At 39.2% G+C, this 18,179-nt stretch overlaps 1 protein-coding gene across 2 annotated transcripts in view; it reads left to right on the top strand.

Moving 5' to 3' along the window:
• EXD2 (exonuclease 3'-5' domain containing 2) overlaps window positions 1-18,179 on the top strand; it is an 88,046-nt gene that overhangs the window by 10,969 nt on the left and 58,898 nt on the right. The window contains exons 2-3 of one of the 2 annotated variants that reach the window (XM_058739457.1): window positions 7,568-7,735; window positions 11,779-11,838. The exons of the other annotated variant lie outside the window; for it this stretch is intronic. The gene's annotated coding sequence lies outside the window, so the exon portion shown is untranslated. The remainder of the gene's footprint in view (window positions 1-7,567; window positions 7,736-11,778; window positions 11,839-18,179) is intronic. 2 annotated transcript variants of the gene reach the window in all.

The raw sequence follows: 18,179 nt of genomic DNA on the forward strand, positions 1-18,179 counted from the left end.
GTAGGAGTAGTTAACACACAATTTGGAAGGAGAAGAGATTGTAAAGAAGATGTTTGAATTAGTGATTCTGAAACTGACACAGTTATGATGACAGGGTCCAAAGGGTGATGGAAGGAGTAGGTGACTCCTATGAAGTCAAGGAAAAGGATATTGAGATCAAAGAAATGAGTGGCCAGGACCCTAGTGGACAGATCATCTTGTTGATTGTTGAAGTCACCCAGGATAATGGCAGGGCTTATGGTAGAGGGAAATAATTGGCCAAAGTCTTTGCTTGACTGAAGGGGGAGTTACATGAATACAGCAGATAAGGAGAAGAGAAAAAGAATTAAGCAGGTGAGTGGCATGGGCCTCAGAGAAGCTGGCTGTTCTTTTTCTTTTTAAGCAAAGTGTAAGAATAATAGCCAGCATATAGCAATAAGAAGCAAAACAACAACAATCCCACCTCTGTTAAAGGAAAACTTTTAAAAACTGTAAAAAAATTAAAATCATGGGATACCTGGCTGGCTCAGTCAGTTGAGTATCTGATTCTGGATTTCAGCTCAGGTCATGACCCAGAGTCATGGGATCAAGCCCCAAGTTGGGTTCTGCCCTGAGGATAGAGCCTTCTTGGGATTCTCTCTTTCTCCCTCTGCCCCTCTCCTCTGCTCAAGTGTGTTCTCTCTCTCTCTCTCTCTCTCTCTCTCTCTCTCCCTCTCAAAAGAAAAGAAATCTTTAAAAAAAAATTAAAATCATGACTTATACAGATATAAAATGAAATGTGTTAACGGTTTTAACCACTATTAACAAGTTAACCAGTGAGATGTCCAAAGGTGAATCCACATTTATAGGTCAGGAAAATTGAAATGAACTTGAAAAGAAAGCAAAATTGACTTCTACCCATATTGGAGGAGGCTAGTCCATTGAATTTCCACTGGACAGAATTTATTTCATGTCTATAGACAAGAATTATTATGCATTACTATTAGTTCTCTACAGTTTACAGAGTTGTAATATACCTCAAAAGCAACAAAAAGCTAGGGGCACCTGGATGGCTCAGTCAGTTAAGTGTCTGACTTCAGCTCAGGTCATGATCTTGCGGTTCGTGGGTTCGACCCCCAAGTTGGACTCTATGCTGACAGCTCAGACCCTGGAGTCTGCTTTAGATTCTGTTGTCTCCCTCTCTCTCTGCCCCTCCCAAATTTGTGTTGTCTCTCTCTCTCTCTCTCTCTCAGAAATAAACATATTTTAAAAATTTTAAGCAATAAAAGGCTAGAATCAGATAACCTGAAGAATGCATAGTTTTCCATTGGAAACACCGGTTATAGTTTTTGCTTATATCAAATTCTGTCTATAAACAGCACCATTTGGGTGGGGCAACAGGAATATCTGACTGACTGAGAGTCAGTCGGATTTTAATAAAGATAAATGGAAGAGAAAGCTTGACAACACAGGGACTTTTGCAGGTTATGGATAATGAGTCTGGAGAGCATAGTGGAAGGGTTTGGAAGGTAGGATGAGGTTGGGAAAGAGGCAAGGATGTAGAGTAACATAGACATAATAAGACTTGCCACCTGTGGTTCCCAATGCAAGAGTGGGTTTGCCCTCTTCCCTTAGGGTTGTTGCATAAAACACAGGAACCCAGTTAAATTTGGATTTCCAATAAATAGAGAATAGGATAAAAAAATAAGTACCTCCTTTTGTTTTGGTTTTTGCTTTTGTTTTCTTTTGTTTTGTTTTGCTAAATCTGACAACCCTACCCTAAGGGGACTCTTGTCACTGTCTGGGGGAGTTTTAGATTGTCACAACCGATTGTGCGGGGAGTACTATTGGTATTTGGTATTTAGTAGGTTGAAGCCAGGGATGCTGTTAAATAACTTACAATGTACAGGAAAGTCCCCACAAAAAGAATTTTCCAGCCCAAATTGTCAGTAGTGCTCAGCTTGAAAAACCTGGTACGTGAATAAATGATCTCCAAATTTTTTATTATCACAAACTCTCAACATGTTATAACATGAACCCACATTATCAATACATTGTATGAGTGTAATAATGCCCTAATTTGTCGTGGACATTTTTAAATCATAAAAAATGTTTTAAAATTAAAAAATTAAAGGATAAGATGAAGATGAAAGAAACATAATATTTTAAAAAATATAAAACTTTATTACCTTTTTGCTTCCACAACCTTGTTTTTATAGTAAACACAATTTTATTTTATTTTATTTATTTATTTTTTTAATTTTTTTTTTCAACGTTTTTTATTTATTTTTGGGACAGAGAGAGACAGAGCATGAACGGGGGAGGGGCAGAGAGAGAGGGAGACACAGAATCGGAAACAGGCTCCAGGCTCTGAGCCGTCAGCCCAGAGCCTGACGCGGGGCTCGAACTCACGGACCGCGAGATCGTGACCTGGCTGAAGTCGGACGCTTAACCGACTGCGCCACCCAGGCGCCCCAACACAAATTGATTTTAATTCATTTTTGAAATGATGGCTTAATATACTACAATAATATTTTCAAAGTTTGTACCTATTATCTATTACTTGATTTTAATGGAAATGAAACTCACAAAGATATAAAGGATCCAAATGGAAAAATATTTAGCTGGACTTACTCAAACATGGGAAAAATATTTAGCTGGACTTAAACATGAAAGTAAAAAAAAAATTTTAATGTTTATTTATTTTGAGAGAGGGAGAGGGTGAGTAGGGGAGAGGCAGGGAGAGACAGAGAGAGAGAGAGAATCCCAAGCAGGCTCTGCACAATCAACACAGAGCCTGATGCGGGGCTGGAACCCACGAACCTTGAAATCGTGACCTGAACCAAAACCTAGAGTCAGACACCTAACCAACTGAGCCACCCAAGTACCTGAAACATGAAACTAATTTTTAAGTCCCATTCAATTTTATTCAAGTCCAGCTAGTTAGTTTTTATTTTCCAGGATATCAATCAGCTGCATTTGCAAATTGATCAGAAGATGTTATATTTTTACTAAATATATTTAAAATCCACTGGATCTCTATTTTATTTGGAAGATTCTTAAACACAGTAGAAAAGTATTTCCAGGGGCGCCTGGGTGGCGCAGTTGGTTAAGCCTCCGACTTCAGCCAGGTCACGATCTCGCGGTCCGTGAGTTCGAGCCCCGCGTCAGGCTCTGGGCTGATGGCTCGGAGCCTGGAGCCTGTTTCCGATTCTGTGTCTCCCTCTCTCTCTGCCCCTCCCCCGTTCATGCTCTGTCTCTCTCTGTCCCAAAAATAAATAAAAACGTTGAAAAAAAAAATAAAAAAAAAGAAAAGTATTTCCAAAGATTTATGTGTGCAAATATGAGCATTTTTATAAGTGACATACTTCCAACAAGACGCCTGGGTGGCTCAGTCCATAGAACATGTGACTCTTGATCTTGGGGTCCTGAGTTTACACCCTATATTGGGCATAGAGCTTACTTAAAAAAAATAATAATTTTTGTCTATATTTTTTGGCAAAAAAACCCCACCAAAACGCTTCTTAATATCACTTTTCAAAATATTTATAGTAGCTTTCAAAAAGCAATTGTTTTCTCATTCATTACACTATGGACTTTAGCTTGAAGGAACAGTTTCAAAACATGGGGGTTTTTTTGTATTTATAAAATAGCATACTACTCACAGCCACCTTGTTGAAAAAGTCAGCAAAATTTGAATGTCTTGTTTGTTTGTTTGGTTGGTTGGTTGGTTTTTTTCAGCTAGAGAAAGAGAGCAGGAGCAGGGGACGGGGACAGATGGAGAGAGGGAATCCCAAGCAGGCTCCGTGCTCAGCACAGAGACTCACTCGGAGCTCAGTCCCACAACCCTGGGATCACAACCTGAGCCAAAATCAAGAGTCAGATGCTCAACCAACTGAGCCACCCAGGCGGCCCAGAATGTTTCTTTTTGTAAAAGAAAAGTCAGTTATTTATAGGTTCTGACAACTATTTTAATACTTTGACCAGAAATGCCTAGCAAATCTCTGAGTGAAGCCAAATACCTTTGTCATCAGTCCCCATTCCATCATAGACCACTGTATTATAAAGATTCTGCTATTTAAGTCTTGTTTCTACAAAAATGAACACACTGATGTCATCTCATAAGCACAAAAAATGTAAGATGGGCGAGCACCACTATCAGTCCATCTGCACTGTGGAACTCCTATCTCTCCCTCAAGATTCCAAAATGACTCACAACCAGCTGGCATCCAGACCAAATAAGGATACCAGTGTCCATCTGTATATTGAATAGTAGCAAACCTGAATTTCTTAAAATTTTTTTTTAGATTTAAAATGTGAATAGAAATCTAACATTTTCTTTTAACATTCTGATGGACCATCATGTACACCCTGGATGTGCCCATCCTACTCCACTCTGGGGACAATTACTTTAGAGGATGGGGTAGCTTGGGACCATTTCCACATTATTGCTGAGGAACATGAGGCCTAGACAGGCTGCAGTAAACTGAAGTCAAGAGAAGCCTGGGTTAGAGTTTACTAAAATGGCTCCATCATTCATCAGCTATGCAGTCCTGTGCGTAATACATAATCACAGGCCTTCTGTTTTTACATTTATAAAATAGAATAATATTGTAAAGTGGAGATAATACCTCATGGGGGTTGATGTGAGGATTAAATAAAATAATTTTGTTAATATAACCATAATACCTTTCTTAAACCCTCACAAATTAATCACATTCCCCAAACCCTTGCCCTTAGCCTTGACCTCTATCCTCCATTTATGAGGATCATGGAGGCTGTCAGTTGAGAACTCCTTTAATTTTAAGGCTCCTTATCACAAAACTCCTCTTATCCAAGCACAGTGCTTTCACTGTGCTCTGCAACCATCCATGTTATCTCCTCATGGACCTTGTTCCATCAATTATCTGCTTTTTCCTATGTATTAATCTATTCCAATGCTACTGGCCTTTTCCCCTAAGTTGGAAGCCATGTCCAAGTGTCTCCCAACACTGAAAAAATGGAAAAAAAATTTTTTTAACTTAGGTAATAAGCTAAAATCCACATTTATGCTCTTCCTTTATTTCTGAAAGGACACTATAAATAATAGCTTATTTAGTATTTATAGATCTACTTCACTATTTTAAACTACATAACAATGTTCCATAGTCAACAAATATTTCTTGAGTGTCTACACTGTTCTATGCACTAAAGATATAGCAGTTAACAAGCTGGAGTGGGAAACAGAAAGTCAGTGAGGTAAACAAGTAAAATATATAATATTTTAGATGGTGCTAAGTACTTTGAGTTTAAATTTTTTTTTTGTTGTTTATTTTCGAGACAGAGAAACAGAGCGCAAGTGGGGGAATGGCAGAGAGAGACACACACACAGAATCTGAAGCAGGCTCCAGGCTCCAGGCTCCAAGGTGTCACCACAGAGCCTGACTTAGGGCTCAAACTCACGAACTGTGAGATCATGACCTGAGCCGAAGTTGGACACTGAACCAACTGAGCCACTCAGGCATCCCAAGTACTTTGAGTTTTAAATAGAGTGGTCAGAGAAAGCATATCTGGGAAAAGTGACATTGAATAAAGATTAAAAGAAGGTGAAAGAGAAGCCTTTATAGATATGTAGGAGAAGAACATTCAAAGAAGAGGAAAAAGCATCTACAAATGTCCTGAGTCAGGAGAATGCTTGCCATTCAGTTATAGTTAACAGTATCCATATATAAGTGATGTTAAGTACTACTCACATTCAGTCAAGGTCCTATCTGAATATACTAAACCAAAAGACTAAATTGTAAAGTTAACAGCAACCAGCAATCCTTATATAAAACAAGAGGAATCAGGAGAGAGATTCTTTTTATGTACACACAGAAAAAGTTACAAGAAAATAGGCATTGCTGTTATTGTGCTCATTTATGTAAGTGGTCACAGGTCCTAGTTGACATTTGTAACTGTTGTCTTCCACTATCCATTGATTATTTCCTTTGCCCTCCACTAGAACCTTTGGATTTTTATCTGGTGGGGTGAACCAAACTTTCATTTCTGAATCTCTCTCAGGGTCCTACTCTTTTCTGACTGCTTTAATTTCCCATCAGTCTTTCCTATTAGATGTGGAAGTGCTCAGAAAATCCCCTGGAGGGGCACCTGGGTGGCTCAGTCGGTTAAGCGGCCGACTTCGGCTCAGGTCATGATCTCGTGGTCCGTGAGTTCGAGCCCCGCGTCGGGCTCTGTGCTGACAGCTCAGAGCCTGGAGCCTGTTTCAGATTCTGTGTCTCCCTCTCTCTGACCCTCCCCCGTTCATGCTCTGTCTCTCTCTGTGTCAAAAAAATAAATAAACGTTAAAAAAAATTAAAAAAAAAAATCCCCTGGATTTCAGAGAAACTCTTGGGAAACTGTCCCTATTATGTAGCAGAGACCCAGTTCCCCCTTGGTATTTAGGATCAGTCATCTCACTCAGTGAGTAATCCATTTTTGGCTGTTGGTCCCATGGCATGAAGAGCCCAAAATGGCTAAATGACACCTCAACTTCCCATTCAATGGAACTATTATTGTGTTTGTGGTAGAAGCATTTCCCTGTTGGAACTAAGGCTTCCAAACCAACAGAACTCAAAGTTGAAGAAAAGGGAAGTAAAAATTCTGGAAGTAGATTATTAGGTGTAAGAATGGGAAAAGCCACTTCTATTTCCCACCTTTGATTTGTGGATCTGTTCATTCTGGCTATAGAAGAGACAGCATTATACACTGAAGGATGTTAATTTTGGAAGATAATCCCAATCTTTCAAGATGTCCTCTCCGCACTGGCATTGGCGTTGAAACCAAGCCATCACTAGGTTGTTCGAACATTACATCAGACTAGCTGCTTCTGGATAATGGGGTATGTGGGAAAGATCAATGAATTCCATAGACAAGAGCCCATTACCATGCTTCTTTTTTGGTGAAATGTGTTTCCTGATTAGAAGCAATGCCGTATAAAACACCATTATAGTAAATACGGCATTCTGTTTAAATCCATGGATGATGGTGGTGCTGGCCGAAGTACCGTATGAGCAGGGAAGACACAATCCATACCCATAATATACATCTATTTCAGTAAGGACAGATTGCTGTTACCTCTGTGATATAAGGAGTCCAGTGTAATCAATTTGCTACTAATTGGCTGACTGCTGCCCCGGGGAATGTCATACTGAGGGTCTAGCCTAAGTCTTTATTGCAAGTATGTGAGACTTCCTGGGGGCTTAGCTAGGTCAGACTTATTGAGGGGAAGCTGATGTTGTTGAATCCATGCATAGTCTTTATCCCTGTAACATGGCCAGGTTGTACTTGAGCTCCTTGAACAAACACTGCTGTGTCTGAAAAAAGGTAGAGTGACATCTATACTATGTGTCCTCTTGTCCATCTGATTGAGAGCCTCCCCTGCAATAGATGACCTTTTGTGAGCATTTTTATTGAACTCAAATATCGTTACAGCTTGCCCATTGGAAAGGTCCATTCACATACCTCTTCCCCACACCTTCTTTCTAATTATCTTCAAAGGCCTCTATTCTCTCCAAGTCTCCTAAGCATGCAGTGAAATCATTAGCAACTACCAGTTAATTAATCAGTATATATCTGTTCTTCTGGCCAGTTCACCATCCAGATAGAGTGGACAACCAAATGTATTTTTTGGAGATCTACCCACTGAGAGGATTTTGCTTCACCACTATCTTTCGAGGATTTTCCAGTTGAGGGTTGTAATGCTACAGCAGTATCTCCTATTGGGTGCAGAAGTATCTGAAAACCAGGCATGACGCAGGTAACTTACATTGGTTGATTTTCAAATGTTAAATCAACTTTCAGTTCCTCAAATAGTTTTTATCTTTTCTTGATCATTCTGACTGGAGGCTTGTGGGTTTTATTAATTCAAAAAAGCAAGCTTTTGTTTGCATTGTTTATTGCTATTTTTGTCTGTTTTCTGTTTTGTTGATTTCTGCTTTTATCTTGATTATTTCCTTCTATTTCCATTGGGCTTAATTTGCTCTTATTTTCTAATTCCTTAAGGTGAAAATGTAGATTGTTGATTTTAGATCTTCTTTTAATATATAAACATTTAAAGCTATAAATTTCCCTGGAAGCACTGCTTTATCTGTATCCCACAAATATCAAAATGTTTTCATTAACATCCATTTAAAAATATCATCTTAAAAAAATTTTTTTTTATTTTTTTAATGCTAATTCATTTTTGAGAGAGAGAAAAAGACAGAGTATGCATGGGAGAGGGGCAGAGAGAGAGGGAGACAGAGAATCTGAAGCAGGCTCCAGGCTCTGAGCTGTCAGCACAGAGCCCCACATAGGGCTCAAATTCACCAACTGTGAGATCATGACCTGAGTCTAAGTCAGACGCTTAACCGACTAAGCCACCCAGGTGCCCCTAAAAATATCTTCTAATTTCTCTTGATTTTTTGACTTGTGGATTATTTAGAAGTATGTATACTGATTTCCAAATATTTTTAGTTTTCTTAGAATCTTGTTATTTATAACTAATCCCAGTGTCAGAGAAACTGTCTTTTAAATTGTCAATGTTTAAAAATTTATCAGTACTTGTTCTTTGGCTTCACATATAGTCTATCCTGGTGAATATGTCATTTGCCCTTGAAAAGAATGTGTATAGTTGTTGGGCATTGGGTTCTATTAATGTCAATTAGGACAAAGTAGTTAATTGTGTTGTTCAGTTCTTATATGTCTTTGATGGTTTTCTACCTGGTTGGATTGTCAGGTTAAAGACTATAAAAGAAAATTCACCTCATGTCATTACTTGTAAGTGTTGACTCCCTGTCAGAATCTACCTGCTTTTGTTCACTCTCCAGTGCCTTCAGGGAGGTGTTTTTATGGTGTGTTTTGTCCAGAGTTTATGTCTGGTCCAGCACAGGGTCTTACTAGAAATACCATAAGTGGGTAATTCCAATAACATTTTATTAAGCTATCCATTTAACTTAGGACACCAGGATCAATCACCCACTGCCAAAGATTCTTACATATCAAAACTTTCTGAACACCATTTCATTTCTGCTACTCCTTATGATAATTGTGCCTACATTGTTTTTTTATTTTTACCTGTTAAATAAGCTTTTTATTTTAGAATATTTTAGATTTATAAAAAACTTGTGAAGAAGAATAAAGAGTTCCCATATATCCCCCACCCAACTTCCCCTATTATTAACATCTTATCTTAGTATGGTACCTTTGTATAATTAATGAACCTATATCATTACATTGTTATTAATTAAAGTCCATACTTCATTTAGATTACTTTAACTTTTACCTGATAATCCTTTTTGTGTTCTAGGATCTTATCAGGGATACCACTTTACATTTAGGTGACATGTCTCCTTAGGTTCCTCATGGCTGGGACTTTTCCTTGTCTTTGATGACCTTGACAGTTTTGAAGAGTACTAATCAAGTATTTTGTAGAATGTCACTCAATAGGGATTTGTCTGATGTTTATCTCATGATTAGACTGGGGTTGCCTGGCTGGCTTAGCTGGTAGGACATCTGACTCTTGATCTCAAGGTCATGAGTTCAAGACCCACAGTTAGGTGTAGAGATTCTTAAAAAAGAGAGAGAGAGAGATGAGGGACAGAAGCAAAAAAGCCTGGGGCTATGTGTTTTGGGAGGAAGGCCACAGAGTGCCATTTTCATCAAATTATATCAAGGATATTGCTATGGACTGGATTGTGTCCTTCCTTAGCTCCACAAATTCATATGTTGAGCCCTAGGCCCCAATTTGACCCTATTTGGAGATAGGGCCTTTAGGCTGTAATTAAGATTAAATGAAGTAGTAAGGGTGGGGCCTTGACCCAATAGGATTAGTGTCCTTATACAAGAGACACCAGAGATCTCCCTCTGTCCATCACCTGAGGACATAGTGAGAAATGGGCCATCTACAAGCTAGGAAAAGAGTTTTCAACAGAAACAGAATTAGCCATCACCTTGGTCTGGGATTTCTCAGCCTCTAGAACTATGAGAAATAAATTTCTGTTCTTGAAGCCACCCAGTCTATGGCATTTTGTTATGGCAGTCCTAGTTTTTTTAGGCAGTCCATACATATGACTTATAGTCTTGATAATGTGGCTGAGGTAGTTTTGTCAGATTTCTTCAGTGTAAAGTCACTTTTTGGGCACCAACCCAGATGTCATCATTCCAGTTTCAGTGTCATCCCCTTCCCCATCATTGCCTTATCTTTCACTAGAGAGTTCTGGCATGGCTATGAAATCAACTTATGTTGTAATTCTGAAATCTGCACAATTAAATTCTATGATTTTCAGCAATATTAGATTGTAAGTATAAAAAATAAGGGATTCTTTAGGACTGCCAAAGAAGCTTTCTCTGTCTCTTGAACTGAATGTTTAATGACTTGACCTTTTCCATTTCTTATATGAGTTCTTTGTGGGAAGCAAATGAAGCCACTCCCAACATAGAGTTGTTACTGTCTACATTACCATCAAACAGTCATACGTGACTTCAAAGCGTTTGCTTTAGGGGGCACTCCAACACAAATGACTAAAGGTGATAAGTTGATCATTTATGATGCCACTACATCCCATTTCCCGCTGACAACTTGCTCAACATTGCATTTGAATTTAAGGATATAAACAAATCAACCCCAAATCCTATAGCTGAAAGTCAGCCTCCTAGAACTATTCTTGGGACCATTTTCTGTATTAGTCAGTGTTCAACAAACTACAGCAGTTACCTTAATTAAGAAAATTCATATAAACAGTTATTGGAGATAGCATAGGCATTGGAGAATTGAAAAGAGAAAGTGGGACTAAGAAGTAGTAACTGCAAGAAGTAGATGGGGAAATAAAGAGTCAAGATTGGGATCGTTGGGATTAAAACACTTGAAGGAGGGGCCCTCGGGAGCTGGAACCCAGACCTTAAAAACACGCTACCTGACTTATACTGGTAGCTCAGTAGCTTAGCGGTGGGCCTCTTCGTGACTCAGACCTCTGAGGGGGTTGCTGCCTAGCTGGTACTGGTCCCTCTGAGGAATGTGATAAGGCTAGTTCTGGGAGTATGGAAAGGAGTCCAGGACTGCTGCTGGCATGTGACTGGATAGAAACAAAAAGCGAACAGGAAGGAGCAGCAGTCCCTTCTTCCTTCTTCCTGCCTCTCATCTCCCACTATTGACTATTGGCAGGAGCTAACAGAGAGCCAGTCTGGTGAAGGAAAAGTGTGAAACGCAAAGACCCAGCCTCAGCACCACAAAACTACGCATAAACGGCTTGAAGCTGAGGAACAGCTTCTTTATTATCAGTACAGTTAGACAATCATTGCTCGAATTATATACAAGAAGATGAAGGGGAGGCAGGAGTCTAGGACATTTCACCGATTTCTAGTGTTCGTAACTGAATGAATAGTGGAGAAAGGTAGAATAAATGTGGAGTTGAGAGTTAGAAAGGAGCTAGTTTGCGGCATGTGAAAAGATCTGCTGGGGTTGATAAATTTAGTTTGAGAAGCCTGGAGTCTAATATAGTACAATTCAAAGTGTAGTCTTTGGACTAGCTGGTCTGTAATGTAAACAAAAAAAATTGCAGTGAAGTATGTATAACTTAAAATCTATCACTTTAATCATTTTACAACTGTGGTAAAAAAAAAATATATATATATATACACATATACATATATAATTTAAAATTTACCATTTTAACCATTTTTTAATGTACAATTCCATGGCATTAAGTATATTTACATTGTTTTGTAACTATTACCACCATCCATCTCCAGATTTTTTCCATCATCCCAAACTGAAACTCCGTGCCCAATAAACAGTAACTTCCCATTCCTCTCTCCCCCCAGCTCCTGGTCACCACTATTCCACTCTAGTCTCTATGAATTTGACTCTTCTAGCAACCTCATGTAAGTGGTATCATGCATTATTTGTCCTTTTGTGCCTGGCTTATTTCACTCAGCATAAATACCTTCAAGGTTCACTCCTGTTGTAGCACGTATTATAATTTAATTCCTTTTTAAAGCTGGAAAACATTTCACTTTCTGCAATTTTGGGGGTTTTTTAAATGCATTTTTATTTATTTTTAAAGTAGACTCTACTCCCAATGTGGAGCTGGAACTCATGACTCTGAGATCAAGAGTCACATGCTCTATGACTGAGCCAGCTAGGTACTCCGCAATTGGCTTTTATCAGTCCTCAATAAGATAAAAGTTTGTTCCAGAATGTGAAGTATCTATGTCAGCAAGCACAGTTTTGTAGGAAGAATTTTTCAGTGAAGGAAACAGTATGGTGATTTACATTTTGGAGCAAGGTCCCTTTTTCATTGCTTTGAGTAGCACTGGGAGTAGGTATTTAGAGACAGCTTTTGACTGGAGATTCAGAAATCATTATTGTGTAAAAGAAAAAAAAATTCAAACTAGAACCAGAATGCATTTTTTTCATGTTGTAATTTACATCTGCCTTCGAGGGAGAAATGAGAATTTCTGATAAAATGCCTACACAAAATCCTAAAAAAACTAAAGGGATTAAAACTTCCAAGAAGCCAGTTATGCACCCAGTCACCTTTCAGTTCAGAGTGTAGTGAATTTCACCAAATATTCTTTTTTTTCTTGTAACTAATCTAAAGTGATTTTTTCTATTTTTCTTTTTCTTTCTTTCCTTCCTTCTCTCTTTCTCTCTCTTCCTCATTTCTTTCTTTCTCTCTTTCTTTCTTTCTTTCTTTCTTTCTTTCTTTCTTTCTTTCTTTCTTTCTTTCTTTCTTTTTCTTTCTCTCTTTTGAAAGATTTTATTTTTAAGTAATCTCTACACCCAGTGTGGGGCTTGAACTCACAACCCAGAGATCAAGAGTTGCATGCTCCATGGACTGGAAACAGCCAACCATCCCTAAAATGATTTTTCTAACCAATCTCTTTTCCTCCCAAATATCCCTACCAAAAATAAATCTTTGAATTGGACTTCTCTTTTTTTTTAATGTTTATTTATTTTTTGACAGAGACAGAGTGTGAGCAAGGGAGGGGCAGAGAGAGAGGGAGACTCAGAATCTGAAACAGGCTCCAGGTTCTGAGCTGTCAGTACAGAGCCCAACGCGGAGCTCGAACTCACAAACCGTGCGATCATGACCTGAGCTGAAGTTGGACGCTTAACTGACTGAGCTACCCAGGCATCCCTGAACTGGATTCTTTTTTTCTTTCTTTCTTTTTCTTTCTTTCTTTCTTTCTTTCTTTCTTTCTTTCTTTCTTTCTTTCTTTCTTTCTTTCTTTCTTTCTTTCTTTTCTATATTTATTTATATTTTTATTATTTTTTTAAATTTACATCCAAGTTAGTTAGCATATAGTCCAATAATGATTTCAGAAGTAGAATCCAGTGACTCATCCCCTACATATAACACCCAGTGCTTATCCCAACAAGTGTCCTCCTCAATGCCCCTTGCCCATTTAGCCCATCCCCCACCCACAACCCTCCAGCAACCCTCAGTTTGTTCTCTTATGTTTTGTCCCCTCCCTGTTTTTATATTATTTTTGCTTTTCTTCCCTTTTGTTCATCTGTTTTGTATCTTAAATTCCACATATGAGTGAAGTCATTCTGTGACTAATTTCCATAATACACTCTAGTTCCATCCATGTTGTTGCAAATGGCAAGATTTCATTCTTTCTAAATGCCGAATAATATTCCATTGTATATATATACCACATCTTCTTTATCCATTCATCCACCAATGGACATTTGGGCTCTTTTCATACTTTGGCTATTGTCGATAGCATTTCTATAAACATTGGGGTGTGTGTGCACCTTCGAAACAGCATACCTGTATCCTTTGGATAAATACCTAGTAGTGCAATATCTGGGTCATAGGGTAGTTCTATTTTTAATTTTTTGAGGAACCTCCGTATGGTTTTCCAGAGTGGCTGCATCAGTTTGCATTCCCACTGAATTGGACTTCTTAAAGGATAATAGTAAATAAAAAAAAAAGAAAAGAAAAGAAAATTATGAATCAGGTGCAGATATGAAATAAATACATGTCAAAGATTTGACTTAACTCATTATTTAATGAAGGATCTGGAAAAGATGTTACAATCAGTTCAAAGGAAAACCCAAAGACCAAATATCTAAGCCTATCAAAAACGTTGACATACATTTTCTCAATATACACAAAGCTGGCTTATTAAGAGGTGTGGGGGAGTGGGGTTGTCAATAGAAGCTTCACCTAACAGCATTTATTTGCACATCTAAAGACAATAATTATTTGCATTATTATCAGCTTTCTACAAATTAACATATCTCTCTTCAGCAGTGTAAAACAGCTCAAAAACTATAGAAGGCAGAAACCCCATAGAATCTGGTAAGTGGGAAGGGTATGCTTAGAACAATGCAGTTTTCTATTTCCTGATAATCTTTTCGCCCATTTAGAAGTATCCTACTATTGGCCTTCTTCGTTGTTGTAAGATACTAAAGAAAGTTTAATGTATGCTCATAACAAAATTATCTGAAAATTTTTCGTATACACTTGGCTTCTAACGTTGGTTGCTGATGTGGGAAAGTGAGGCAGCAATCTTGAAAGTATGAAAGTAAGTAATTTTCACTGAATCCTCATGTTTTTAGTATGACACCCCATTCTTTTTGTTGTTAATTTTTTTTTAAGTTTATCTTTTTATTTTGAGGAAAAGAGCAAGCAGGGTAGGGGCAGAGAGAGAGAGAGAGGGAGACAGAGAATCCCAAGAAGGTTCCACACTGTCAGTGCAGAGCCTGATGTGGGGCTCGATCTCATGAACCAGGAGGTCATGACCTGAGCCCAAATCAAGAGTCGGATGCTCAACTGACTGTGCCACCCAGGTTCCCTAGTTCCCAGGTTCCCTAGTATGGCACCCTTATTCTTAACTAGACAAGGTATCTTCTACTTTATTGTCTCCAGGGAATCAATCCTAAACCTTCTGCAGGGTTGGCAGCTAGGAAGGAAATCAGGTGGTCCAACTGCTTCTGAAATAGACTTTTAACCAGTTATTCTGCTTTTTGTCCCAACTTTACCCCTGCTTCTTGAGGTACCTGGTGCTTCCAATTCTTGAGGCTTTTGGTGGTTTTGTAGGGCAAACCAGGCTTGCTTTTGGCCTGTCCTTTGATAGATGAAGAAGAGTCTGCTAAGTCAGTTCCCACTATCCGTCTGCTTTCCAGCTTCCAAAATGTTAGTGATTTTATCTCCTGTTCTCTAAGAGACTGACTATACAAACAGAAAATAGCCAGGTCTCATATGACAGTAGAACTCTGACCCATGACTTCTACAGCAACCACCAGCCTGGGAAGCCAAACCACAGCTTCTGAGTCAAACAGCCCAGAATGGTTAGAGCTTGTTGATGGGTCTGCTTCTTTATATTTTGCTCCTACTTCCAACACAGGACCAACTAGAGAAAGCCAAACCAATCACATAAGAAGCCTGGCTTCTAGTCAGCCCATCTCCAGTTTCCCTATTACAATGGCCACCAACCATATCTGAAGCTGCCCCTGTTTTCATTATAAAAGCTTCCCACTTGTCTGCCTGCCTTTGAGTCTTTGCCAATTGCGAGTGATGGTGGCTGACTCTCTGCTAGGTTTACTCTCATTTTGGTCGTCTGCTTTTTCTATATCTTTTTTACCTTGAAGTTTTGTTTTTTCCCCGTTTTTACTTATTTTTTTTATTTTTTTTAAATTTTTAATATTTATTTATTTTTTTTTAATTTTTATTTATTTATTTATTTATTTAACGTTTTTAATTTATTTTTGAGACAGAGAGAGACAGAGCATGAACGGGGGAGGAGCAGAGAGAGGGAGACACAGAATCGGAAGCAGGCTCCAGGCTCTGAGCCATCAGCCCAGAGCTGGACGCGGGGCTCGAACTCACGGACCGCGAGATCGTGACCTGAGCTGAAGTCGGCTGCTTAACCGACTGAGCCACCCAGGCGCCCCAGTATTTATTTATTTTTGAGGGAAAGAGAGAGCACGAGCTGGGGAGGGGCAGAGAGAGAGAGGGAGACACAGAATCCGAAGCAGGCCCCAGGCTCTGAGCTGTCAGCACAGAGCCTGATGCGGGGCTTGAACCCATGAACCATGAGATCATGACTTGAGCTGAAGTTGGACACTTAACCGACTGAGCCACCTGGGCGCCCCTTGTTTTCAAAGAGAGATTTCAGTAGGAAGTAGAGTTACATGTGGCTCACTCCATCATCTTAAACTGGCATTCTCTTTGTGTGTGTGTGTGTGTGTGTGTGTGTGTTTCTGACTTAGATGTCAGGAATCCACTTTTACCCTCCAGCTTCAGAAGGCCCACACATAACATTTGCTTTTCTTCTTGCAAACATGGATACAAAATTCAACACCCATTCAAAGTTCTCCAAAGAATCTACTGGAACTAAAACATTAGAGGATGATACACAATTGACTTTCCTGAGCCTTACCTATGAGAGATAGAGGATGAGGTTACATTATGTGTACACATCCCACACCAAAGAACTTAAACTCAACTCCCCAAATGCTTTAAACGTTTCTTTCTCCCTCAAAGTCTCTCCTCTGAGATGTCTTTCTCTTTCTCCCAGGAAGCTGGGAGCCTTGCTGACTCCTCCCGTTATCTCTGATTGCTCCCTGAATTTTCTAATTCCTCACCCTTTTACCCTAGGAAGCAGTTCAGCGCAACCTCCATGAGCACCACTCACTACAAAACAAAAGGAATGCTGATTCACCAGCCTTTGAACCCCTATTGTTAGGTGAACTTGTCCCATGGCAGTGAGAGTCTCACCCTCATTTCATTTTATTTCATTTAAAAAATATATTTATTTATTTTGAGAGAGAGAGAGAGCCTGAGCACAAGGAGGGGTGCAGACAGAGAGAGGGAGAAAAGAGAATCCCAAGCAGGCTCTGTGGTGACAGCTTGGGGTGCTATCTCACAAATTGTGAGATCATCACCTGAGCCAAAATCAAGAGTTGGACACTTAGGGATGCCTTGGTGGCTCAGTCAGTTAAGCATCTGACTTCAGCTCAGGTCACGATCTCATGGTTCGATCTCATGGTTCGTGAGTTCGAGCCCTGCTTCGGGCTCTGTGCTGACAGGCTCAGAGCCTGGAGCCTGCTTCAGATTCTGTGTCTCCCTCTCTCTCTGCCCCTCTCCCACTTGCGCTCTGTCTCTCTCTCAAAAATAAATGAGCATTAAAATAATAGTAATAAAAAAAGAGTTGGATGCTTAACTGATACACCAGGTGCTCCAGTCTTACCCTTATTTTAAAGGGCCTTCATGAATTTCTTCTTTTCCAAGAGGTAGTTTCAGTCTAGCTCTTTAGGAGAGAGAAAAAAGTTCCATATATCTCTAAACCACCAAAAAAAGGATACCTTTTCTCATTTGATAACAAATCGTCTTTTTGTCTTTCCAACTAGCTTGTAAGCTTCTTGAGTGCATAGCTACATATTTTTATAATCTGTATGGTACCTAATAATATTACAAAAGTTTATAGAAGGGATCAGTGGACAGAAAGGTTAGATAGAATTTTGATGGAAGGAAATAGGATTTTCAGAAAGAGCCTCTTTAGTGGTTCCTCTAAGCTTTGACCTTTATCTCCAACACACTAAACAAATCCAATAAAGGTGTTTTGTTTTCACCTTTATTGTGTATCTTCAAGGCTGGGCCCTGTATTCAACAGGGTTTTTGTTTGTTTGTTTTTAAGATGTTATTTTTAAATAATCTCTACATCCAATGTGGGGCTCAAACTCACAACCCCAAGATCAAGAGCTGCATGTTCTACCGACTGAGCCAGCCAGTTTTAGTCAACTTGTGTGGTATGCATTCAGTATTAATACCTTTCATTTCATGTATCAGTTAGGGATTGGGTTTCATTGCTGGTAACAAAGACTTCACTGTAGTGGCTTAAAAAATTAGTTTATTTTTGGGGGCACCTGGGTGGTTCAGTGGGTTAAATGTCTGACTTGGGCTCAGGTCATGATCTCACAGTTGATGAGTTCCAGCCCTGTGTCCAGCTCTGTGCTGACAGCTCGGAGCCTGGAGCCTGCTTTGGATTCTGTGTCTCCCTCTCTCTCTCTGCCCCTCCCTCACTCACACTCTCTTTCTCTCTCTCTCTCTCTCTCTCTCTCTTAAGAAATAAACATTAAAATTTCTTTTGTAAAAATTAGTTTATTTTCTAATGTAAAAGAAGTCTAGAGGTAGGTAGTTCAGGGTTAATATGGAAACCACAGAAGGCATCAAGGATCCAGGTTTCTTCTCTCTCTCCACTCCACC

Source organism: Neofelis nebulosa, chromosome 7 (assembly GCF_028018385.1).
Source record: "Neofelis nebulosa isolate mNeoNeb1 chromosome 7, mNeoNeb1.pri, whole genome shotgun sequence".
NCBI lineage: Eukaryota > Metazoa > Chordata > Mammalia > Carnivora > Felidae > Neofelis > Neofelis nebulosa.